Consider the following 26,612-nt stretch of genomic DNA (forward strand, 5'->3'; position numbering starts at 1 on the left):
CTCTGTCTGGCAAGGAAAACCTGCGGGAGCACAGAAAACATCTCCCATCGTGTTCTGGACGTTGCAGGGAGGTCTGCCAAGTGTTTGGCATGAAGAAATGAAAAGCTGTCCAAAACAGCTTCCAATCGAACATTCGTGTGATTGGAAACGTCAGGAAAGTGTAAGGTACTGTTTTCTATCAGTTGGCAAGCTGCGCACACAATCCCTGTGTTGTACAGCTTCCTTCTTCACCTTTCCGATGCTGCCGCTCTCTCCGGCTCCCGGAGCCGAAGAAGCGGCTTCTTCGCGCAAAGACGATTGTACCGCTCACAGTGCTCTCCTTAACGCGGCTTCTGCCGAAAGAAGCCCGGGAGCGGCTCTTAGCTCCGGAGAGCATCGTACCTTCGTCTTTAGAGTCTTTTGTGGTCTACATCCTAGCAGAAAGCTTTTCCACTCTGTCTGGCAAGGAAAACCTGCGGGAGCACAGAAAACATCTCCCATCGTGTTCTGGACGTTGCACGGACGTCTGCCAAGTGTTTGACAAGAAGGAAAGAAAAGTTGTCCAAAACAGCTTCCAATCGAATATTCATGTGATTGGAAACGTCAGGAAAGTGTAAGGTACTGTTTTCTATCAGTTGGCAAGCTGCGCACACAATCCCTGTGTTGTACAGCTTCCTTCTTCACCTTTCCGATGCTGCCGCTCTCTCCGGCTCCCGGAGCCGAAGAAGCGGCTTCTTCGCGCAAAGACGATTGTACCGCTCACAGTGCTCTCTTAGCGCCGCTTCTGCCGAAAGAAGCCCGGGAGCGGCTCTTAGCTCCGGAGAGCATCGTACCTTCGTCTTTAGCGTCTTTTGTGGTCTACATCCTAGCAGAAATCTTTTCCACTCTGTCTGGCAAGGAAAACCTGCGGGAGCACAGAAAACATCTCCCATCGTGTTCTGGACGTTGCACGGAGGTCTGCCAAGTGTTTGGCATGAAGAAATGAAAAGCTGTCCAAAACAGCTTCTTATCGAACATTCGTGTGATTGGAAACGTCAGGAAAGTGTAAGGTACTGTTTTCTATCAGTTGGCAAGCTGCGCACACAATCCCAGTGTTGTACAGCTTCCTTCTTCACCTTTCCGATGCTGCCGCTCTCTCCGGCTCCCGGAGCCGAAGAAGCGGCTTCTTCGCGCACAGACGATTGTACCGCTCACAGTGCCCGCTTAGCGCCGCTTCTGCCGAAAGAAGCCCGGGAGCGGCTCTTAGCTCCGGAGAGCATCGTACCTTCGTCTTTAGCGTCTTTTGTGGTCTACATCCTAGCAGAAAGCTTTTCCACTCTGTCTAGCAAGGAAAACCTGCGGGAGCACAGAAAACATCTCCCATCGTGTTCTGGACGTTGCACGGAGGTCTGCCAAGTGTTTGGCATGAAGAAATGAAAAGCTGTCCAAAACAGCTTCTTATCGAACATTCGTGAGATTGGAAACGTCAGGAAAGTGTAAGGTACTGTTTTCTATCAGTTGGCAAGCTGCGCACACAATCCCAGTGTTGTACAGCTTCCTTCTTCACCTTTCCGATGCTGCCGCTCTCTCCGGCTCCCGGAGCCGAAGAAGCGGCTTCTTCGCGCAAAGACGATTGTACCGCTCACAGTGCTCTCCTTAACGCGGCTTCTGCCGAAAGAAGCCCGGGAGCGGCTCTTAGCTCCGGAGAGCATCGTACCTTCGTCTTTAGAGTCTTTTGTGGTCTACATCCTAGCAGAAAGCTTTTCCACTCTGTCTGGCAAGGAAAACCTGCGGGAGCACAGAAAACATCTCCCATCGTGTTCTGGACGTTGCACGGAGGTCTGCCAAGTGTTTGACAAGAAGGAAAGAAAAGTTGTCCAAAACAGCTTCCAATCGAATATTCATGTGATTGGAAACGTCAGGAATGTGGTAAGGTACTGTTTTCTATCAGTTGGCAAGCTGCGCACACAATCCCAGTGTTGTACAGCTCCTTCTTCACCTTTCCGATGCTGCCGCTCTCTCCGGCTCCTGGAGCCGAAGAAGCGGCTTCTTCGCGCAAAGACGATTTTACCGCTCACAGTGCTCTCTTAGCGCCGCTTCTGCCGAAAGAAGCCCGGGAGCGGCTCTTAGCTCCGGAGAGCATCGTACCTTCGTCTTTAGCGTCTTTTGTGGTCTACATCCTAGCAGAAAGCTTTTCCACTCTGTCTGGCAAGGAAAACCTGCGGGAGCACAGAAAACATCTCCCATCGTGTTCTGGACGTTGCACGGAGGTCTGCCAAGTGTTTGACAAGAAGGAAAGAAAAGTTGTCCAAAACAGCTTCCAATCGAATATTCATGTGATTGGAAACGTCAGGAAAGTGTAAGGTACTGTTTTCTATCAGTTGGCAAGCTGCGCACACAATCCCAGTGTTGTACAGCTTCCTTCTTCACCTTTCCGATGCTGCCGCTCTCTCCGGCTCCCGGAGCCGAAGAAGCGGCTTCTTCGCGCAAAGACGATTGTACCGCTCACAGTGCTCGCTTAGCGCCGCTTCTGCCGAAAGAAGCCCGGGAGCGGCTCTTAGCTCCGGAGAGCATCGTACCTTCGTCTTTAGCGTCTTTTGTGGTCTACATCCTAGCAGAAAGCTTTTCCACTCTGTCTGGCAAGGAAAACCTGCGGGAGCACAGAAAACATCTCCCATCGTCTTCTGGACGTTGCACGGAGGTCTGCCAAGTGTTTGACAAGAAGGAAAGAAAAGTTGTCCAAAACAGCTTCCAATCGAATATTCATGTGATTGGAAACGTCAGGAAAGTGTAAGGTACTGTTTTCTATCAGTTGGCAAGCTGCGCACACAATCCCAGTGTTGTACAGCTTCCTTCTTCACCTTTCCGATGCTGCCGCTCTCTCCGGCTCCCGGAGCCGAAGAAGCGGCTTCTTCGCTCAAAGACGATTGTACCGCTCACAGTGCTCTCTTAGCGCCGCTTCTGCCGAAAGAAGCCCGGGAGCGGCTCTTAGCTCCGGAGAGCATCGTACCTTCGTCTTTAGCGTCTTTTGTGGTCCACATCCTAGCAGAAAGCTTTTCCACTCTGTCTGGCAAGGAAAACCTGCGGGAGCACAGAAAACATCTCCCATCGTGTTCTGGACGTTGCAGGGAGGTCTGCCAAGTGTTTGGCATGAAGAAATGAAAAGCTGTCCAAAACAGCTTCCAATCGAACATTCGTGTGATTGGAAACGTCAGGAAAGTGTAAGGTACTGTTTTCTATCAGTTGGCAAGCTGCGCACACAATCCCTGTGTTGTACAGCTTCCTTCTTCACCTTTCCGATGCTGCCGCTCTCTCCGGCTCCCGGAGCCGAAGAAGCGGCTTCTTCGCGCAAAGACGATTGTACCGCTCACAGTGCTCTCCTTAACGCGGCTTCTGCCGAAAGAAGCCCGGGAGCGGCTCTTAGCTCCGGAGAGCATCGTACCTTCGTCTTTAGAGTCTTTTGTGGTCTACATCCTAGCAGAAAGCTTTTCCACTCTGTCTGGCAAGGAAAACCTGCGGGAGCACAGAAAACATCTCCCATCGTGTTCTGGACGTTGCACGGACGTCTGCCAAGTGTTTGACAAGAAGGAAAGAAAAGTTGTCCAAAACAGCTTCCAATCGAATATTCATGTGATTGGAAACGTCAGGAAAGTGTAAGGTACTGTTTTCTATCAGTTGGCAAGCTGCGCACACAATCCCTGTGTTGTACAGCTTCCTTCTTCACCTTTCCGATGCTGCCGCTCTCTCCGGCTCCCGGAGCCGAAGAAGCGGCTTCTTCGCGCAAAGATGATTGTACCGCTCACAGTGCTCTCTTAGCGCCGCTTCTGCCGAAAGAAGCCCGGGAGCGGCTCTTAGCTCCGGAGAGCATCGTACCTTCGTCTTTAGCGTCTTTTGTGGTCTACATCCTAGCAGAAATCTTTTCCACTCTGTCTGGCAAGGAAAACCTGCGGGAGAAGAGAAAACATCTCCCATCGTGTTCTGGACGTTGCACGGAGGTCTGCCAAGTGTTTGGCATGAAGAAATGTAAAGCTGTCCAAAACAGCTTCTTATCGAACATTCGTGTGATTGGAAACGTCAGGAAAGTGTAAGGTACTGTTTTCTATCAGTTGGCAAGCTGCGCACACAATCCCAGTGTTGTACAGCTTCCTTCTTCACCTTTCCGATGCTGCCGCTCTCTCCGGCTCCCGGAGCCGAAGAAGCGGCTTCTTCGCGCAAAGACGATTGTACCGCTCACAGTGCTCTCTTTAACGCGGCTTCTGCCGAAAGAAGCCCGGGAGCGGCTCTTAGCTCCGGAGAGCATCGTACCTTCGTCTTTAGCGTCTTTTGTGGTCTACATCCTAGCAGAAAGCTTTTCCACTCTGTCTGGCAAGGAAAACCTGCGGGAGCACAGAAAACATCTCCCATCGTGTTCTGGACGTTGCACGGAGGTCTGCCAAGTGTTTGGCATGAAGAAATGAAAAGCTGTCCAAAACAGCTTCTTATCGAACATTCGTGGGATTGGAAACGTCAGGAAAGTGTAAGGTACTGTTTTCTATCAGTTGGCAAGCTGCGCACACAATCCCAGTGTTGTACAGCTTCCTTCTTCACCTTTCCGATGCTGCCGCTCTCTCCGGCTCCCGGAGCCGAAGAAGCGGCTTCTTCGCGCACAGACGATTGTACCGCTCACAGTGCCCGCTTAGCGCCGCTTCTGCCGAAAGAAGCCCGGGAGCGGCTCTTAGCTCCGGAGAGCATCGTACCTTCGTCTTTAGCGTCTTTTGTGGTCTACATCCTAGCAGAAAGCTTTTCCACTCTGTCTGGCAAGGAAAACCTGCGGGAGCACAGAAAACATCTCCCATCGTGTTCTGGACGTTGCACGGAGGTCTGCCAAGTGTTTGGCAGGAAGAAATGAAAAGCTGTCCAAAACAGCTTCTTATCGAACATTCGTGAGATTGGAAACGTCAGGAAAGTGTAAGGTACTGTTTTCTATCAGTTGGCAAGCTGCGCACACAATCCCAGTGTTGTACAGCTTCCTTCTTCACCTTTCCGATGCTGCCGCTCTCTCCGGCTCCCGGAGCCGAAGAAGCGGCTTCTTCGCGCAAAGACGATTGTACCGCTCACAGTGCTCTCCTTAACGCGGCTTCTGCCGAAAGAAGCCCGGGAGCGGCTCTTAGCTCCGGAGAGCATCGTACCTTCGTCTTTAGAGTCTTTTGTGGTCTACATCCTAGCAGAAAGCTTTTCCACTCTGTCTGGCAAGGAAAACCTGCGGGAGCACAGAAAACATCTCCCATCGTGTTCTGGACGTTGCACGGAGGTCTGCCAAGTGTTTGACAAGAAGGAAAGAAAAGTTGTCCAAAACAGCTTCCAATCGAATATTCATGTGATTGGAAACGTCAGGAATGTGGTAAGGTACTGTTTTCTATCAGTTGGCAAGCTGCGCACACAATCCCAGTGTTGTACAGCTCCTTCTTCACCTTTCCGATGCTGCCGCTCTCTCCGGCTCCCGGAGCCGAAGAAGCGGCTTCTTCGCGCACAGACGATTTTACCGCTCACAGTGCTCGCTTAGCGCCGCTTCTGCCGAAAGAAGCCCGGGAGCGGCTCTTAGCTCCGGAGAGCATCGTACCTTCGTCTTTAGCGTCTTTTGTGGTCTACATCCTAGCAAAAAGCTTTTCCACTCTGTCTGGCAAGGAAAACCTGCGGGAGCACAGAAAACATCTCCCATCGTGTTCTGGACGTTGCACGGAGGTCTGCCAAGTGTTTGACAAGAAGGAAAGAAAAGTTGTCCAAAACAGCTTCCAATCGAATATTCATGTGATTGGAAACGTCAGGAAAGTGTAAGGTACTGTTTTCTATCAGTTGGCAAGCTGCGCACACAATCCCAGTGTTGTACAGCTTCCTTCTTCACCTTTCCGATGCTGCCGCTCTCTCCGGCTCCCGCAGCCGAAGAAGCGGCTTCTTCGCGCACAGACGATTTTACCGCTCACAGTGCTCTCTTAGCGCCGCTTCTGCCGAAAGAAGCCCGGGAGCGGCTCTTAGCTCCGGAGAGCATCGTACCTTCGTCTTTAGCGTCTTTTGTGGTCTACATCCTAGCAGAAAGCTTTTCCACTCTGTCTGGCAAGGAAAACCTGCGGGAGCACAGAAAACATCTCCCATCGTGTTCTGGACGTTGCACGGAGGTCTGCCAAGTGTTTGGCATGAAGAAATGAAAAGCTGTCCAAAACAGCTTCCAATCGAACATTCGTGTGATTGGAAACGTCAGGAAAGTGTAAGGTACTGTTTTCTATCAGTTGGCAAGCTGCGCACACAATCCCAGTGTTGTACAGCTTCCTTCTTCACCTTTCCGATGCTGCCGCTCTCTCCGGCTCCCGGAGCCGAAGAAGCGGCTTCTTCGCGCAAAGACGATTGTACCGCTCACAGTGCTCTCTTTAACGCGGCTTCTGCCGAAAGAAGCCCGGGAGCGGCTCTTAGCTCCGGAGAGCATCGTACCTTCGTCTTTAGAGTCTTTTGTGGTCTACATCCTAGCAGAAAGCTTTTCCACTCTGTCTGGCAAGGAAAACCTGCGGGAGCACAGAAAACATCTCCCATCGTGTTCTGGACGTTGCACGGAGGTCTGCCAAGTGTTTGGCATGAAGAAATGAAAAGCTGTCCAAAACAGCTTCTTATCGAACATTCGTGGGATTGGAAACGTCAGGAAAGTGTAAGGTACTGTTTTCTATCAGTTGGCAAGCTGCGCACACAATCCCAGTGTTGTACAGCTTCCTTCTTCACCTTTCCGATGCTGCCGCTCTCTCCGGCTCCCGGAGCCGAAGAAGCGGCTTCTTCGCGCACAGACGATTGTACCGCTCACAGTGCCCGCTTAGCGCCGCTTCTGCCGAAAGAAGCCCGGCAGCGGCTCTTAGCTCCGGAGAGCATCGTACCTTCGTCTTTAGCGTCTTTTGTGGTCTACATCCTAGCAGAAAGCTTTTCCACTCTGTCTGGCAAGGAAAACCTGCGGGAGCACAGAAAACATCTCCCATCGTGTTCTGGACGTTGCACGGACGTCTGCCAAGTGTTTGACAAGAAGGAAAGAAAAGTTGTCCAAAACAGCTTCCAATCGAATATTCATGTGATTGGAAACGTCAGGAAAGTGTAAGGTACTGTTTTCTATCAGTTGGCAAGCTGCGCACACAATCCCAGTGTTGTACAGCTTCCTTCTTCACCTTTCCGATGCTGCCGCTCTCTCCGGCTCCCGGAGCCGAAGAAGCGGCTTCTTCGCGCAAAGACGATTGTACCGCTCACAGTGCTCTCTTAGCGCCGCTTCTGCCGAAAGAAGCCCGGGAGCGGCTCTTAGCTCCGGAGAGCATCGTACCTTCGTCTTTAGCGTCTTTTGTGGTCTACATCCTAGCAGAAAGCTTTTCCACTCTGTCTGGCAAGGAAAACCTGCGGGAGCACAGAAAACATCTCCCATCGTGTTCTGGACGTTGCACGGAGGTCTGCCAAGTGTTTGGCATGAAGGAAAGAAAAGTTGTCCAAAACAGCTTCCAATCGAATATTCATGTGATTGGAAACGTCAGGAAAGTGTAAGGTACTGTTTTCTATCAGTTGGCAAGTTGCGCACACAATCCCAGTGTTGTACAGCTTCCTTCTTCACCTTTCCGATGCTGCCGCTCTCTCCGGCTCCCGGAGCCGAAGAAGCGGCTTCTTCGCGCACAGACGATTGTACCGCTCACAGGGCTCTCTTAGCGCCGCTTCTGCCGAAAGAAGCCCGGGAGCGGCTCTTAGCTCCGGAGAGCATCGTACCTTCGTCTTTAGCGTCTTTTGTGGTCTACATCCTAGCAGAAAGCTTTTCCACTCTGTCTGGCAAGGAAAACCTGCGGGAGCACAGAAAACATCTCCCATCGTGTTCTGGACGTTGCACGGAGGTCTGCCAAGTGTTTGGCATGAAGAAATGAAAAGCTGTCCAAAACAGCTTCCAATCGAATATTCGTGTGTTTGGAAACGTCAGGAAAGTGGTAAGGTACTGTTTTCTATCAGTTGGCAAGCTGCGCACACAATCCCAGTGTTGTACAGCTTCCTTCTTCACCTTTCCGATGCTGCCGCTCTCTCCGGCTCCCGGAGCCGAAGAAGCGGCTTCTTCGCGCAAAGACGATTGTACCGCTCACAGTGCTCGCTTAGCGCCGCTTCTGCCGAAAGAAGCCCGGGAGCGGCTCTTAGCTCCGGAGATCATCGTACCTTCGTCTTTAGCGTCTTTTGTGGTCTACATCCTAGCAGAAAGCTTTTCCACTCTGTCTGGCAAGGAAAACCTGCGGGAGCACAGAAAACATCTCCCATCGTGTTCTGGACGTTGCACGGACGTCTGCCAAGTGTTTGGCATGAAGGAGAGAAAAGTTGTCCAAAACAGCTTCCAATCGAATATTCATGTGATTGGAAACGTCAGGAAAGTGTAAGGTACTGTTTTCTATCAGTTGGCAAGTTGCGCACACAATCCCAGTGTTGTACAGCTTCCTTCTTCACCTTTCCGATGCTGCCGCTCTCTCCGGCTCCCGGAGCCGAAGAAGCGGCTTCTTCGCGCAAAGACGATTGTACCGCTCACAGTGCTCTCTTAGCGCCGCTTCTGCCGAAAGAAGCCCGGGAGCGGCTCTTAGCTCCGGAGAGCATCGTACCTTCGTCTTTAGCGTCTTTTGTGGTCTACATCCTAGCAGAAAGCTTTTCCACTCTGTCTGGCAAGGAAAACCTGCGGGAGCACAGAAAACATCTCCCATCGTGTTCTGGACGTTGCACGGACGTCTGCCAAGTGTTTGGCATGAAGGAAAGAAAAGTTGTCCAAAACAGCTTCCAATCGAATATTCATGTGATTGGAAACGTCAGGAAAGTGTAAGGTACTGTTTTCTATCAGTTGGCAAGTTGCGCACACAATCCCAGTGTTGTACAGCTTCCTTCTTCACCTTTCCGATGCTGCCGCTCTCTCCGGCTCCCGGAGCCGAAGAAGCGGCTTCTTCGCGCACAGACGATTGTACCGCTCACAGGGCTCTCTTAGCGCCGCTTCTGCCGAAAGAAGCCCGGCAGCGGCTCTTAGCTCCGGAGAGCATCGTACCTTCGTCTTTAGCGTCTTTTGTGGTCTACATCCTAGCAGAAAGCTTTTCCACTCTGTCTGGCAAGGAAAACCTGCGGGAGCACAGAAAACATCTCCCATCGTGTTCTGGACGTTGCACGGAGGTCTGCCAAGTGTTTGGCATTAAGATATGAAAAGCTGTCCAAAACAGCTTCCAATCGAATATTCGTGTGATTGGAAACGTCAGGAATGTGGTAAGGTACTGTTTTCTATCAGTTGGCAAGCTGCGCACACAATCCCAGTGTTGTACATCTTCCTTCTTCACCTTTCCGATGCTGCCGCTCTCTCCGGCTCCTGGAGCCGAAGAAGCGGCTTCTTCGCGCACAGACGATTGTACCGCTCACAGTGCTCGCTTAGCGCCGCTTCTGCCGAAAGAAGCCCGGGAGCGGCTCTTAGCTCCGGAGAGCATCGTACCTTCGTCTTTAGCGTCTTTTGTGGTCTACATCCTAGCAGAAAGCTTTTCCACTCTGTCTGGCAAGGAAAACCTGCGGGAGCACAGAAAACATCTACCATCGTCTTCTGGACGTTGCACGGAGGTCTGCAGAGTGTTTGACAAGAAGGAAAGAAAAGTTGTCCAAAACAGCTTCCAATCGAATATTCATGTGATTGGAAACGTCAGGAAAGTGTAAGGTAGTGTTTTCTATCAGTTGGCAAGCTGCGCACACAATCCCAGTGTTGTACAGCTTCCTTCTTCACCTTTCCGATGCTGCCACTCTCTCCGGCTCCCGGAGCCGAAGAAGCGGCTTCTTCGCGCAAAGACGATTGTACCGCTCACAGTGCTCTCTTAGCGCGGCTTCTGCCGAAAGAAGCCCGGGAGCGGCTCTTAGCTCCGGAGAGCATCGTACCTTCGTCTTTAGCGTCTTTTGTGGTCTACATCCTAGCAGAAAGCTTTTCCACTCTGTCTGGCAAGGAAAACCTGCGGGAGCACAGAAAACATCTCCCATCGTGTTCTGGACGTTGCACGGACGTCTGCCAAGTGTTTGACAAGAAGGAAAGAAAAGTTGTCCAAAACAGCTTCCAATCGAATATTCATGTGATTGGAAACGTCAGGAAAGTGGTAAGGTACTGTTTTCTATCAGTTGGCAAGCTGCGCACACAATCCCAGTGTTGTACAGCTTCCTTCTTCACCTTTCCGATGCTGCCGCTCTCTCCGGCTCCCGGAGCCGAAGAAGCGGCTTCTTCGCGCAAAGACGATTGTACCGCTCACAGTGCTCGCTTAGCGCCGCTTCTGCCGAAAGAAGCCCGGGAGCGGCTCTTAGCTCCGGAGAGCATCGTACCTTCGTCTTTAGCGTCTTTTGTGGTCTACATCCTAGCAGAAAGCTTTTCCACTCTGTCTGGCAAGGAAAACCTGCGGGAGCACAGAAAACATCTCCCATCGTCTTCTGGACGTTGCACGGAGGTCTGCCAAGTGTTTGACAAGAAGGAAAGAAAAGTTGTCCAAAACAGCTTCCAATCGAATATTCATGTGATTGGAAACGTCAGGAAAGTGTAAGGTACTGTTTTCTATCAGTTGGCAAGCTGCGCACACAATCCCAGTGTTGTACAGCTTCCTTCTTCACCTTTCCGATGCTGCCACTCTCTCCGGCTCCCGGAGCCGAAGAAGCGGCTTCTTCGCGCAAAGACGATTGTACCGCTCACAGTGCTCTCTTAGCGCGGCTTCTGCCGAAAGAAGCCCGGGAGCGGCTCTTAGCTCCGGAGAGCATCGTACCTTCGTCTTTAGTGTCTTTTGTGGTCTACATCCTAGCAGAAAGCTTTTCCACTCTGTCTGGCAAGGAAAACCTGCGGGAGCACAGAAAACATCTCCCATCGTGTTCTGGACGTTGCACGGAGGTCTGCCAAGTGTTTGACAAGAAGGAAAGAAAAGTTGTCCAAAACAGCTTCCAATCGAATATTCATGTGATTGGAAACGTCAGGAAAGTGTAAGGTACTGTTTTCTATCAGTTGGCAAGCTGCGCACACAATCCCAGTGTTGTACAGCTTCCTTCTTCACCTTTCCGATGCTGCCGCTCTCTCCGGCTCCCGGAGCCGAAGAAGCGGCTTCTTCGCGCAAAGACGATTGTACCGCTCACAGTGCTCTCTTAGCGCCGCTTCTGCCGAAAGAAGCCCGGGAGCGGCTCTTAGCTCCGGAGAGCATCGTACCTTCGTCTTTAGCGTCTTTTGTGGTCTACATCCTAGCAGAAGGCTTTTCCACTCTGTCTGGCAAGGAAAACCTGCGGGAGCACAGAAAACATCTCCCATCGTGTTCTGGACGTTGCACGGACGTCTGCCAAGTGTTTGGCATGAAGGAAAGAAAAGTTGTCCAAAACAGCTTCCAATCGAATATTCATGTGATTGGAAACGTCAGGAAAGTGTAAGGTACTGTTTTCTATCAGTTGGCAAGTTGCGCACACAATCCCAGTGTTGTACAGCTTCCTTCTTCACCTTTCCGATGCTGCCGCTCTCTCCGGCTCCCGGAGCCGAAGAAGCGGCTTCTTCGCGCACAGACGATTGTACCGCTCACAGGGCTCTCTTAGCGCCGCTTCTGCCGAAAGAAGCCCGGGAGCGGCTCTTAGCTCCGGAGAGCATCGTACCTTCGTCTTTAGCGTCTTTTGTGGTCTACATCCTAGCAGAAAGCTTTTCCACTCTGTCTGGCAAGGAAAACCTGCGGGAGCACAGAAAACATCTCCCATCGTCTTCTGGACGTTGCACGGAGGTCTGCCAAGTGTTTGGCAGGAAGAAATGAAAAGCTGTCCAAAACAGCTTCCAATCGAATATTCGTGTGATTGGAAACGTCAGGAAAGTGTAAGGTACTGTTTTCTATCAGTTGGCAAGCTGCGCACACAATCCCAGTGTTGTACAGCTTCCTTCTTCACCTTTCCGATGCTGCCGCTCTCTCCGGCTCCCGGAGCCGAAGAAGCGGCTTCTTCGCGCACAGACGATTGTACCGCTCACAGTGCTCTCTTAGCGCCGCTTCTGCCGAAAGAAGCCCGGGAGCGGCTCTTAGCTCCGGAGAGCATCGTACCTTCGTCTTTAGCGTCTTTTGTGGTCTACATCCTAGCAGAAAGCTTTTCCACTCTGTCTGGCAAGGAAAACCTGCGGGAGCACAGAAAACATCTCCCATCGTCTTCTGGACGTTGCACGGACGTCTGCCAAGTGTTTGGCATGAAGAAATGAAAAGCTGTCCAAAACAGCTTCCAATCGAATATTCGTGTGATTGGAAACGTCAGGAATGTGTAAGGTACTGTTTTCTATCAGTTGGCAAGCTGCGCACACAATCCCAGTGTTGTACAGCTTCCTTCTTCACCTTTCCGATGCTGCCGCTCTCTCCGGCTCCCGGAGCCGAAGAAGCGGCTTCTTCGCGCAAAGACGATTGTACCGCTCACAGTGCTCTCTTAGCGCCGCTTCTGCCGAAAGAAGCCCGGGAGCGGCTCTTAGCTCCGGAGAGCATCGTACCTTCGTCTTTAGCGTCTTTTGTGGTCTACATCCTAGCAGAAAGCTTTTCCACTCTGTCTGGCAAGGAAAACCTGCGGGAGCACAGAAAACATCTCCCATCGTGTTCTGGACGTTGCACGGAGGTCTGCCAAGTGTTTGACAAGAAGGAAAGAAAAGTTGTCCAAAACAGCTTCCAATCGAATATTCATGTGATTGGAAACGTCAGGAAAGTGTAAGGTACTGTTTTCTATCAGTTGGCAAGCTGCGCACACAATCCCAGTGTTGTACAGCTCCTTCTTCACCTTTCCGATGCTGCCGCTCTCTCCGGCTCCCGGAGCCGAAGAAGCGGCTTCTTCGCGCACAGACGATTTTACCGCTCACAGTGCTCTCTTAGCGCCGCTTCTGCCGAAAGAAGCCCGGGAGCGGCTCTTAGCTCCGGAGAGCATCGTACCTTCGTCTTTAGCGTCTTTTGTGGTCTACATCCTAGCAGAAAGCTTTTCCACTCTGTCTGGCAAGGAAAACCTGCGGGAGCACAGAAAACATCTCCCATCGTGTTCTGGACGTTGCACGGAGGTCTGCCAAGTGTTTGACAAGAAGGAAAGAAAAGTTGTCCAAAACAGCTTCCAATCGAATATTCATGTGATTGGAAACGTCAGGAAAGTGTAAGGTACTGTTTTCTATCAGTTGGCAAGCTGCGCACACAATCCCAGTGTTGTACAGCTTCCTTCTTCACCTTTCCGATGCTGCCGCTCTCTCCGGCTCCCGGAGCCGAAGAAGCGGCTTCTTCGCGCAAAGACGATTGTACCGCTCACAGTGCTCTCCTTAACGCGGCTTCTGCCGAAAGAAGCCCGGGAGCGGCTCTTAGCTCCGGAGAGCATCGTACCTTCGTCTTTAGAGTCTTTTGTGGTCTACATTCTAGCATAAAGCTTTTCCACTCTGTCTGGCAAGGAAAACCTGCGGGAGCACAGAAAACATCTCCCATCGTGTTCTGGACGTTGCACGGAGGTCTGCCAAGTGTTTGGCATGAAGGAAAGAAAAGTTGTCCAAAACAGCTTCCAATCGAAGATTCATGTGATTGGAAACGTCAGGAAAGTGTAAGGTACTGTTTTCTATCAGTTGGCAAGTTGCGCACACAATCCCAGTGTTGTACAGCTTCCTTCTTCACCTTTCCGATGCTGCCGCTCTCTCCGGCTCCGGGAGCCGAAGAAGCGGCTTCTTCGCGCACAGACGATTGTACCGCTCACAGGGCTCTCTTAGCGCCGCTTCTGCCGAAAGAAGCCCGGGAGCGGCTCTTAGCTCCGGAGAGCATCGTACCTTCGTCTTTAGCGTCTTTTGTGGTCTACATCCTAGCAGAAAGCTTTTCCACTCTGTCTGGCAAGGAAAACCTGCGGGAGCACAGAAAACATCTCCCATCGTGTTCTGGACGTTGCACGGAGGTCTGCCAAGTGTTTGGCAGGAAGAAATGAAAAGCTGTCCAAAACAGCTTCCAATCGAATATTCGTGTGATTGGAAACGTCAGGAATGTGTAAGGTACTGTTTTCTATCAGTTGGCAAGCTGCGCACACAATCCCAGTGTTGTACAGCTTCCTTCTTCACCTTTCCGATGCTGCCGCTCTCTCCGGCTCCCGGAGCCGAAGAAGCGGCTTCTTCGCGCACAGACGATTGTACCGCTCACAGTGCTCTCTTAGCGCCGCTTCTGCCGAAAGAAGCCCGGGAGCGGCTCTTAGCTCCGGAGAGCATCGTACCTTCGTCTTTAGCGTCTTTTGTGGTCTACATCCTAGCAGAAAGCTTTTCCACTCTGTCTGGCAAGGAAAACCTGCGGGAGCACAGAAAACATCTCCCATCGTCTTCTGGACGTTGCACGGACGTCTGCCAAGTGTTTGGCATGAAGAAATGAAAAGCTGTCCAAAACAGCTTCCAATCGAATATTCGTGTGATTGGAAACGTCAGGAATGTGTAAGGTACTGTTTTCTATCAGTTGGCAAGCTGCGCACACAATCCCAGTGTTGTACAGCTTCCTTCTTCACCTTTCCGATGCTGCCGCTCTCTCCGGCTCCCGGAGCCGAAGAAGCGGCTTCTTCGCGCAAAGACGATTGTACCGCTCACAGTGCTCGCTTAGCGCCGCTTCTGCCGAAAGAAGCCCGGGAGCGGCTCTTAGCTCCGGAGAGCATCGTACCTTCGTCTTTAGCGTCTTTTGTGGTCTACATCCTAGCAGAAAGCTTTTCCACTCTGTCTGGCAAGGAAAACCTGCGGGAGCACAGAAAACATCTCCCATCGTTTTCTGGACGTTGCACGGACGTCTGCCAAGTGTTTGACAAGAAGGAAAGAAAAGTTGTCCAAAACAGCTTCCAATCGAATATTCATGTGATTGGAAACGTCAGGAAAGTGGTAAGGTACTGTTTTCTATCAGTTGGCAAGCTGCGCACACAATCCCAGTGTTGTACAGCTTCCTTCTTCACCTTTCCGATGCTGCCGCTCTCTCCGGCTCCCGGAGCCGAAGAAGCGGCTTCTTCGCGCAAAGACGATTGTACCGCTCACAGTGCTCGCTTAGCGCCGCTTCTGCCGAAAGAAGCCCGGGAGCGGCTCTTAGCTCCGGAGAGCATCGTACCTTCGTCTTTAGCGTCTTTTGTGGTCTACATCCTAGCAGAAAGCTTTTCCACTCTGTCTGGCAAGGAAAACCTGCGGGAGCACAGAAAACATCTCCCATCGTGTTCTGGACGTTGCACGGAGGTCTGCCAAGTGTTTGACAAGAAGGAAAGAAAAGTTGTCCAAAACAGCTTCCAATCGAATATTCATGTGATTGGAAACGTCAGGAAAGTGTAAGGTACTGTTTTCTATCAGTTGGCAAGCTGCGCACACAATCCCAGTGTTGTACAGCTTCCTTCTTCACCTTTCCGATGCTGCCACTCTCTCCGGCTCCCGGAGCCGAAGAAGCGGCTTCTTCGCGCAAAGACGATTGTACCGCTCACAGTGCTCTCTTAGCGCGGCTTCTGCCGAAAGAAGCCCGGGAGCGGCTCTTAGCTCCGGAGAGCATCGTACCTTCGTCTTTAGCGTCTTTTGTGGTCTACATCCTAGCAGAAAGCTTTTCCACTCTGTCTGGCAAGGAAAACCTGCGGGAGCACAGAAAACATCTCCCATCGTGTTCTGGACGTTGCACGGAGGTCTGCCAAGTGTTTGACAAGAAGGAAAGAAAAGTTGTCCAAAACAGCTTCCAATCGAATATTCATGTGATTGGAAACGTCAGGAAAGTGTAAGGTACTGTTTTCTATCAGTTGGCAAGCTGCGCACACAATCCCAGTGTTGTACAGCTTCCTTCTTCACCTTTCCGATGCTGCCGCTCTCTCCGGCTCCCGGAGCCGAAGAAGCGGCTTCTTCGCGCAAAGACGATTGTACCGCTCACAGTGCTCTCTTAGCGCCGCTTCTGCCGAAAGAAGCCCGGCAGCGGCTCTTAGCTCCGGAGAGCATCGTACCTTCGTCTTTAGCGTCTTTTGTGGTCTACATCCTAGCAGAAGGCTTTTCCACTCTGTCTGGCAAGGAAAACCTGCGGGAGCACAGAAAACATCTCCCATCGTGTTCTGGACGTTGCACGGACGTCTGCCAAGTGTTTGGCATGAAGGAAAGAAAAGTTGTCCAAAACAGCTTCCAATCGAATATTCATGTGATTGGAAACGTCAGGAAAGTGTAAGGTACTGTTTTCTATCAGTTGGCAAGTTGCGCACACAATCCCAGTGTTGTACAGCTTCCTTCTTCACCTTTCCGATGCTGCCGCTCTCTCCGGCTCCCGGAGCCGAAGAAGCGGCTTCTTCGCGCACAGACGATTGTACCGCTCACAGGGCTCTCTTAGCGCCGCTTCTGCCGAAAGAAGCCCGGGAGCGGCTCTTAGCTCCGGAGAGCATCGTACCTTCGTCTTTAGCGTCTTTTGTGGTCTACATCCTAGCAGAAAGCTTTTCCACTCTGTCTGGCAAGGAAAACCTGCGGGAGCACAGAAAACATCTCCCATCGTCTTCTGGACGTTGCACGGAGGTCTGCCAAGTGTTTGGCAGGAAGAAATGAAAAGCTGTCCAAAACAGCTTCCAATCGAATATTCGTGTGATTGGAAACGTCAGGAAAGTGTAAGGTACTGTTTTCTATCAGTTGGCAAGCTGCGCACACAATCCCAGTGTTGTACAGCTTCCTTCTTCACCTTTCCGATGCTGCCGCTCTCTCCGGCTCCCGGAGCCGAAGAAGCGGCTTCTTCGCGCACAGACGATTGTACCGCTCACAGTGCTCTCTTAGCGCCGCTTCTGCCGAAAGAAGCCCGGGAGCGGCTCTTAGCTCCGGAGAGCATCGTACCTTCGTCTTTAGCGTCTTTTGTGGTCTACATCCTAGCAGAAAGCTTTTCCACTCTGTCTGGCAAGGAAAACCTGCGGGAGCACAGAAAACATCTCCCATCGTCTTCTGGACGTTGCACGGACGTCTGCCAAGTGTTTGGCATGAAGAAATGAAAAGCTGTCCAAAACAGCTTCCAATCGAATATTCGTGTGATTGGAAACGTCAGGAATGTGTAAGGTACTGTTTTCTATCAGTTGGCAAGCTGCGCACACAATCCCAGTGTTGTACAGCTTCCTTCTTCACCTTTCCGATGCTGCCGCTCTCTCCGGCTCCCGGAGCCGAAGAAGCGGCTTCTTCGCGCAAAGACGATTGTACCGCTCACAGTGCTCTCTTAGCGCCGCTTCTGCCGAAAGAAGCCCGGGAGCGGCTCTTAGCTCCGGAGAGCATCGTACCTTCGTCTTTAGCGTCTTTTGTGGTCTACATCCTAGCAGAAAGCTTTTCCACTCTGTCTGGCAAGGAAAACCTGCGGGAGCACAGAAAACATCTCCCATCGTGTTCTGGACGTTGCACGGAGGTCTGCCAAGTGTTTGACAAGAAGGAAAGAAAAGTTGTCCAAAACAGCTTCCAATCGAATATTCATGTGATTGGAAACGTCAGGAAAGTGTAAGGTACTGTTTTCTATCAGTTGGCAAGCTGCGCACACAATCCCAGTGTTGTACAGCTCCTTCTTCACCTTTCCGATGCTGCCGCTCTCTCCGGCTCCCGGAGCCGAAGAAGCGGCTTCTTCGCGCACAGACGATTTTACCGCTCACAGTGCTCTCTTAGCGCCGCTTCTGCCGAAAGAAGCCCGGGAGCGGCTCTTAGCTCCGGAGAGCATCGTACCTTCGTCTTTAGCGTCTTTTGTGGTCTACATCCTAGCAGAAAGCTTTTCCACTCTGTCTGGCAAGGAAAACCTGTGGGAGCACAGAAAACATCTCCCATCGTGTTCTGGACGTTGCACGGAGGTCTGCCAAGTGTTTGACAAGAAGGAAAGAAAAGTTGTCCAAAACAGCTTCCAATCGAATATTCATGTGATTGGAAACGTCAGGAAAGTGTAAGGTACTGTTTTCTATCAGTTGGCAAGCTGCGCACACAATCCCAGTGTTGTACAGCTTCCTTCTTCACCTTTCCGATGCTGCCGCTCTCTCCGGCTCCCGGAGCCGAAGAAGCGGCTTCTTCGCGCAAAGACGATTGTACCGCTCACAGTGCTCTCCTTAACGCGGCTTCTGCCGAAAGAAGCCCGGGAGCGGCTCTTAGCTCCGGAGAGCATCATACCTTCGTCTTTAGAGTCTTTTGTGGTCTACATTCTAGCATAAAGCTTTTCCACTCTGTCTGGCAAGGAAAACCTGCGGGAGCACAGAAAACATCTCCCATCGTGTTCTGGACGTTGCACGGAGGTCTGCCAAGTGTTTGGCATGAAGGAAAGAAAAGTTGTCCAAAACAGCTTCCAATCGAAGATTCATGTGATTGGAAACGTCAGGAAAGTGTAAGGTACTGTTTTCTATCAGTTGGCAAGTTGCGCACACAATCCCAGTGTTGTACAGCTTCCTTCTTCACCTTTCCGATGCTGCCGCTCTCTCCGGCTCCCGGAGCCGAAGAAGCGGCTTCTTCGCGCAAAGACGATTGTACCGCTCACAGTGCTCGCTTAGCGCCGCTTCTGCCGAAAGAAGCCCGGGAGCGGCTCTTAGCTCCGGAGAGCATCGTACCTTCGTCTTTAGCGTCTTTTGTGGTCTACATCCTAGCAGAAAGCTTTTCCACTCTGTCTGGCAAGGAAAACCTGCGGGAGCACAGAAAACATCTCCCATCGTGTTCTGGACGTTGCACGGACGTCTGCCAAGTGTTTGACAAGAAGGAAAGAAAAGTTGTCCAAAACAGCTTCCAATCGAATATTCATGTGATTGGAAACGTCAGGAAAGTGTAAGGTACTGTTTTCTATCAGTTGGCAAGCTGCGCACACAATCCCAGTGTTGTACAGCTTCCTTCTTCACCTTTCCGATGCTGCCGCTCTCTCCGGCTCCCGGAGCCGAAGAAGCGGCTTCTTCGCGCAAAGACGATTGTACCGCTCACAGTGCTCTCTTAGCGCCGCTTCTGCCGAAAGAAGCCCGGGAGCGGCTCTTAGCTCCGGAGAGCATCGTACCTTCGTCTTTAGCGTCTTTTGTGGTCTACATCCTAGCAGAAAGCTTTTCCACTCTGTCTGGCAAGGAAAACCTGCGGGAGCACAGAAAACATCTCCCATCGTGTTCTGGACGTTGCACGGAGGTCTGCCAAGTGTTTGGCATGAAGAAATGAAAAGCTGTCCAAAACAGCTTCCAATCGAACATTCGTGTGATTGGAAACGTCAGGAAAGTGTAAGGTACTGTTTTCTATCAGTTGGCAAGCTGCGCACACAATCCCAGTGTTGTACAGCTTCCTTCTTCACCTTTCCGATGCTGCCGCTCTCTCCGGCTCCCGGAGCCGAAGAAGCGGCTTCTTCGCGCACAGACGATTGTACCGCTCACAGTGCTCTCTTTACCGCGGCTTCTGCCGAAAGAAGCCCGGGAGCGGCTCTTAGCTCCGGAGAGCATCGTACCTTCGTCTTTAGAGTCTTTTGTGGTCTACATCCTAGCAGAAAGCTTTTCCACTCTGTCTGGCAAGGAAAACCTGCGGGAGCACAGAAAACATCTCCCATCGTGTTCTGGACGTTGCACGGAGGTCTGCCAAGTGTTTGGCATGAAGAAATGAAAAGCTGTCCAAAACAGCTTCTTATCGAACATTCGTGGGATTGGAAACGTCAGGAAAGTGTAAGGTACTGTTTTCTATCAGTTGGCAAGCTGCGCACACAATCCCAGTGTTGTACAGCTTCCTTCTTCACCTTTCCGATGCTGCCGCTCTCTCCGGCTCCCGGAGCCGAAGAAGCGGCTTCTTCGCGCACGGACGATTGTACCGCTCACAGTGCCCGCTTAGCGCCGCTTCTGCCGAAAGAAGCCCGGGAGCGGCTCTTAGCTCCGGAGAGCATTGTACCTTCGTCTTTAGCGTCTTTTGTGGTCTACATCCTAGCAGAAAGCTTTTCCACTCTGTCTGGCAAGGAAAACCTGCGGGAGCACAGAAAACATCTCCCATCGTGTTCTGGACGTTGCACGGAGGTCTGCCAAGTGTTTGGCATGAAGAAATGAAAAGCTGTCCAAAACAGCTTCTTATCGAACATTCGTGTGATTGGAAACGTCAGGAAAGTGTAAGGTACTGTTTTCTATCAGTTGGCAAGCTGCGCACACAATCCCAGTGTTGTACAGCTTCCTTCTTCACCTTTCCGATGCTGCCGCTCTCTCCGGCTCCCGGAGCCGAAGAAGCGGCTTCTTCGCGCAAAGACGATTGTACCGCTCACAGTGCTCTCCTTAACGCGGCTTCTGCCGAAAGAAGCCCGGGAGCGGCTCTTAGCTCCGGAGAGCATCGTACCTTCGTCTTTAGAGTCTTTTGTGGTCTACATCCTAGCAGAAAGCTTTTCCACTCTGTCTGGCAAGGAAAACCTGCGGGAGCACAGAAAACATCTCCCATCGTGTTCTGGACGTTGCACGGAGGTCTGCCAAGTGTTTGACAAGAAGGAAAGAAAAGTTGTCCAAAACAGCTTCCAATCGAATATTCATGTGATTGGAAACGTCAGGAATGTGGTAAGGTACTGTTTTCTATCAGTTGGCAAGCTGCGCACACAATCCCAGTGTTGTACAGCTTCCTTCTTCACCTTTCCGATGCTGCCGCTCTCTCCGGCTCCCGGAGCCGAAGAAGCGGCTTCTTCGCGCACAGACGATTTTACCGCTCACAGTGCTCTCTTAGCGCCGCTTCTGCCGAAAGAAGCCCGGGAGCGGCTCTTAGCTCCGGAGAGCATCGTACCTTCGTCTTTAGCGTCTTTTGTGGTCTACATCCTAGCAGAAAGCTTTTCCACTCTGTCTGGCAAGGAAAACCTGCGGGAGCACAGAAAACATCGCCCATCGTGTTCTGGACGTTGCACGGAGGTCTGCCAAGTGTTTGACAAGAAGGAAAGAAAAGTTGTCCAAAACAGCTTCCAATCGAATATTCATGTGATTGGAAACGTCAGGAAAGTGTAAGGTACTGTTTTCTATCAGTTGGCAAGCTGCGCACACAATCCCAGTGTTGTACAGCTTCCTTCTTCACCTTTCCGATGCTGCCGCTCTCTCCGGCTCCCGGAGCCGAAGAAGCGGCTTCTTCGCGCACAGACGATTGTACCGCTCACAGTGCTCGCTTAGCGCCGCTTCTGCTGAAAGAAGCCCGGGAGCGGCTCTTAGCTCCGGAGAGCATCGTACCTTCGTCTTTAGCGTCTTTTGTGGTCTACATCCTAGCAGAAAGCTTTTCCACTCTGTCTGGCAAGGAAAACCTGCGGGAGCACAGAAAACATCTCCCATCGTGTTCTGGACGTTGCACGGAGGTCTGCCAAGTGTTTGACAAGAAGGAAAGAAAAGTTGTCCAAAACAGCTTCCAATCGAATATTCATGTGATTGGAAACGTCAGGAAAGTGTAAGGTACTGTTTTCTATCAGTTGGCAAGCTGCGCACACAATCCCAGTGTTGTACAGCTTCCTTCTTCACCTTTCCGATGCTGCCGCTCTCTCCGGCTCCCGGAGCCGAAGAAGCGGCTTCTTCGCGCAAAGACGATTGTACCGCTCACAGTGCTCTCTTAGCGCCGCTTCTGCCGAAAGAAGCCCGGCAGCGGCTCTTAGCTCCGGAGAGCATCGTACCTTCGTCTTTAGCGTCTTTTGTGGTCTACATCCTAGCAGAAAGCTTTTCCACTCTGTCTGGCAAGGAAAACCTGCGGGAGCACAGAAAACATCTCCCATCGTGTTCTGGACGTTGCACGGAGGTCTGCCAAGTGTTTGGCATGAGGGAAAGAAAAGTTGTCCAAAACAGCTTCCAATCGAATATTCATGTGATTGGAAACGTCAGGAAAGTGTAAGGTACTGTTTTCTATCAGTTGGCAAGTTGCGCACACAATCCCAGTGTTGTACAGCTTCCTTCTTCACCTTTCCGATGCTGCCGCTCTCTCCGGCTCCCGGAGCCGAAGAAGCGGCTTCTTCGCGCACAGACGATTGTACCGCTCACAGGGCTCTCTTAGCGCCGCTTCTGCCGAAAGAAGCCCGGGAGCGGCTCTTAGCTCCGGAGAGCATCGTACCTTCGTCTTTAGCGTCTTTTGTGGTCTACATCCTAGCAGAAAGCTTTTCCACTCTGTCTGGCAAGGAAAACCTGCGGGAGCACAGAAAACATCTCCCATCGTGTTCTGGACGTTGCACGGAGGTCTGCCAAGTGTTTGGCAGGAAGAAATGAAAAACTGTCCAAAACAGCTTCCAATCGAACATTCGTGTGATTGGAAACGTCAGGAAAGTGTAAGGTACTGTTTTCTATCAGTTGGCAAGCTGCGCACACAATCCCAGTGTTGTACAGCTTCCTTCTTCACCTTTCCGATGCTGCCGCTCTCTCCGGCTCCCGGAGCCGAAGAAGCGGCTTCTTCGCGCACAGACGATTGTACCGCTCACAGTGCTCTCTTAGCGCCGCTTCTGCCGAAAGAAGCCCGGGAGTGGCTCTTAGCTCCGGAGAGCATCGTACCTTCGTCTTTAGCGTCTTTTGTGGTCTACATCCTAGCAGAAAGCTTTTCCACTCTGTCTGGCAAGGAAAACCTGCGGGAGCACAGAAAACATCTCCCATCGTGTTCTGGACGTTGCACGGACGTCTGCCAAGTGTTTGGCATGAAGAAATGAAAAGCTGTCCAAAACAGCTTCCAATCGAATATTCGTGTGATTGGAAACGTCAGGAAAGTGTAAGGTACTGTTTTCTATCAGTTGGCAAGCTGCGCACACAATCCCAGTGTTGTACAGCTTCCTTCTTCACCTTTCCGATGCTGCCGCTCTCTCCGGCTCCCGGAGCCGAAGAAGCGGCTTCTTCGCGCAAAGACGATTGTACCGCTCACAGTGCTCTCTTAGCGCCGCTTCTGCCGAAAGAAGCCCGGGAGCGGCTCTTAGCTCCGGAGAGCATCGTACCTTCGTCTTTAGCGTCTTTTGTGGTCTACATCCTAGCAGAAAGCTTTTCCACTCTGTCTGGCAAGGAAAACCTGCGGGAGCACAGAAAACATCTCCCATCGTGTTCTGGACGTTGCACGGAGGTCTGCCAAGTGTTTGACAAGAAGGAAAGAAAAGTTGTCCAAAACAGCTTCCAATCGAATATTCATGTGATTGGAAACGTCAGGAATGTGTAAGGTACTGTTTTCTATCAGTTGGCAAGCTGCGCACACAATCCCAGTGTTGTACAGCTTCCTTCTTCACCTTTCCGATGCTGCCGCTCTCTCCGGCTCCCGGAGCCGAAGAAGCGGCTTCTTCGCTCAAAGACGATTGTACCGCTCACAGTGCTCGCTTAGCGCCGCTTCTGCCGAAAGAAGCCCGGGAGCGGCTCTTAGCTCCGGAGAGCATCGTACCTTCGTCTTTAGCGTCTTTTGTGGTCTACATCCTAGCAGAAAGCTTTTCCACTCTGTCTGGCAAGGAAAACCTGCGGGAGCACAGAAAACATCTCCCATCGTGTTCTGGACGTTGCACGGACGTCTGCCAAGTGTTTGACAAGAAGGAAAGAAAAGTTGTCCAAAACAGCTTCCAATCGAATATTCATGTGATTGGAAACATCAGGAAAGTGTAAGGTACTGTTTTCTATCAGTTGGCAAGCTGCGCACACAATCCCAGTGTTGTACAGCTTCCTTCTTCACCTTTCCGATGCTGCCACTCTCTCCGGCTCCCGGAGCCGAAGAAGCGGCTTCTTCGCGCAAAGACGATTTTACCGCTCACAGTGCTCTCTTAGCGCGGCTTCTGCCGAAAGAAGCCCGGGAGCGGCTCTTAGCTCCGGAGAGCATCGTACCTTCGTCTTTAGCGTCTTTTGTGGTCTACATCCTAGCAGAAAGCTTTTCCACTCTGTCTGGCAAGGAAAACCTGCTCGAGCACAGAAAACATCTCCCATCGTGTTCTGGACGTTGCACGGAGGTCTGCCAAGTGTTTGACAAGAAGGAAAGAAAAGTTGTCCAAAACAGCTTCCAATCGAATATTCATGTGATTGGAAACGTCAGGAAAGTGGTAAGGTACTGTTTTCTATCAGTTGGCAAGCTGCGCACACAATCCCAGTGTTGTACAGCTTCCTTCTTCACCTTTCCGATGCTGCCGCTCTCTCCGGCTCCTGGAGCCGAAGAAGCGGCTTCTTCGCGCAAAGACGATTGTACCGCTCACAGTGCTCTCTTAGCGCCGCTTCTGCCGAAAGAAGCCCGGCAGCGGCTCTTAGCTCCGGAGAGCATCGTACCTTCGTCTTTAGCGTCTTTTGTGGTCTACATCCTAGCAGAAAGCTTTTCCACTCTGTCTGGCAAGGAAAACCTGCGGGAGCACAGAAAACATCTCCCATCGTGTTCTGGACGTTGCACGGACGTCTGCCAAGTGTTTGGCATGAAGGAAAGAAAAGTTGTCCAAAACAGCTTCCAATCGAATATTCATGTGATTGGAAACGTCAGGAAAGTGTAAGGTACTGTTTTCTATCAGTTGGCAAGTTGCGCACACAATCCCAGTGTTGTACAGCTTCCTTCTTCACCTTTCCGATGCTGCCGCTCTCTCCGGCTCCCGGAGCCGAAGAAGCGGCTTCTTCGCGCACAGACGATTGTACCGCTCACAGGGCTCTCTTAGCGCCGCTTCTGCCGAAAGAAGCCCGGGAGCGGCTCTTAGCTCCGGAGAGCATCGTACCTTCGTCTTTAGCGTCTTTTGTGGTCTACATCCTAGCAGAAAGCTTTTCCACTCTGTCTGGCAAGGAAAACCTGCTCGAGCACAGAAAACATCTCCCATCGTGTTCTGGACGTTGCACGGAGGTCTGCCAAGTGTTTGGCAGGAAGAAATGAAAAGCTGTCCAAAACAGCTTCCAATCGAATATTCGTGTGATTGGAAACGTCAGGAATGTGTAAGGTACTGTTTTCTATCAGTTGGCAAGCTGCGCACACAATCCCTATGTTGTACAGCTTCCTTCTTCACCTTTCCGATGCTGCCGCTCTCTCCGGCTCCCGGAGCCGAAGAAGCGGCTTCTTCGCGCAAAGACGATTGTACCGCTCACAGTGCTCTCCTTAACGCGGCTTCTGCCGAAAGAAGCCCGGGAGCGGCTCTTAGCTCCGGAGAGCATCGTACCTTCGTCTTTAGAGTCTTTTGTGGTCTACATTCTAGCATAAAGCTTTTCCACTCTGTCTGGCAAGGAAAACCTGCAGGAGCACAGAAAACATCTCCCATCGTCTTCTGGACATTGCACGGAGGTCTGCCAAGTGTTTGGCATGAAGGAAAGAAAAGTTGTGCAAAACAGCTTCCAATCGAATATTCATGTGATTGGAAACGTCAGGAAAGTGGTAAGGTACTGTTTTCTATCAGTTGGCAAGCTGCGCACACAATCCCAGTGTTGTACAGCTTCCTTCTTCACCTTTCCGATGCTGCCGCTCTCTCCGGCTCCCGGAGCCGAAGAAGCGGCTTCTTCGCGCAAAGACGATTGTACTGCTCATAGTGCTCGCTTAGCGCCGCTTCTGCCGAAAGAAGCCCGGGAGCGGCTCTTAGCTCCGGAGAGCATCGTACCTTCGTCTTTAGCGTCTTTTGTGGTCTACATCCTAGCAGAAGGCTTTTCCACTCTGTCTGGCAAGGAAAACCTGCGGGAGCACAGAAAGCATCTCCCATCGTGTTCTGGACATTGCACGGAGGTCTGCCAAGTGTTTGACAAGAAGGAAAGAAAAGTTGTCCAAAACAGCTTCCAATCGAATAGTCATGTGATTGGAAACGTCAGGAAAGTGTAAGGTACTGTTTTCTATCAGTTGGCAAGCTGCGCACACAATCCCTGTGTTGTACAGCTTCCTTCTTCACCTTTCCGATGCTGCCGCTCTCTCCGGCTCCCGGAGCCGAAGAAGCGGCTTCATCGCGTACAGACGATTGTATCGCTCACAGTGCTCTCTTAGCGCCGCTTCTGCCGAAAGAAGCCCGGGAGCGGCTCTTAACTCCGGAGAGCATCGTACCTTCGTCTTTAGCGTCTTTTGTGGTCTACATCCTAGCAGAAAGCTTTTCCACTCTGTCTGGCAAGGAAAACCTGCTCGAGCACAGAAAACATCTCCCATCGTGTTCTGGACGTTGCAGGGAGGTCTGCCAAGTGTTTGGCATGAAGAAATGAAAAGCTGTCCAAAACAGCTTCTTATCGAACATTCGTGTGATTGCAAACGTCAGGAAAGTGTAAGGTACTGTTTTCTATCAGTTGGCAAGCTGCGCACACAATCCCAGTGTTGTACAGCTTCCTTCTTCACCTTTCCGATGCTGCCGCTCTCTCCGGCTCCCGGAGCCGAAGAAGCGGCTTCTTCGCGCACAGACGATTGTACCGTTCACAGTGCTCTCTTAGCGCCGCTTCTGCCGAAAGAAGCCCGGGAGCGGCTCTTAGCTCCGGAGAGCATCGTACCTTCGTCTTTAGCGTCTTTTGTGGTCTACATCCTAGCAGAAAGCTTTTCCACTCTGTCTGGCAAGGAAAACCTGCGGGAGCACAGACAACATCTCCCATCGTGTTCTGGACGTTGCACGGACGTCTGCCAAGTGTTTGACAAGAAGGAAAGAAAAGTTGTCCAAAACAGCTTCCAATCGAAGATTCATGTGATTGGAAACGTCAGGAATGTGGTAAGGTACTGTTTTCTATCAGTTGGCAAGCTGCGCACACAATCCCAGTGTTGGACAGCTTCCTTCTTCACCTTTCCGATGCTGCCGCTCTCTCCGGCTCCCGGAGCCGAAGAAGCGGCTTCTTCGCGCAAAGACGATTGTACC

This window comes from Ammospiza caudacuta, chromosome 9 (genome assembly GCF_027887145.1).
Source record: "Ammospiza caudacuta isolate bAmmCau1 chromosome 9, bAmmCau1.pri, whole genome shotgun sequence".
In the NCBI taxonomy this organism is placed as follows: Eukaryota; Metazoa; Chordata; class Aves; order Passeriformes; family Passerellidae; genus Ammospiza; species Ammospiza caudacuta.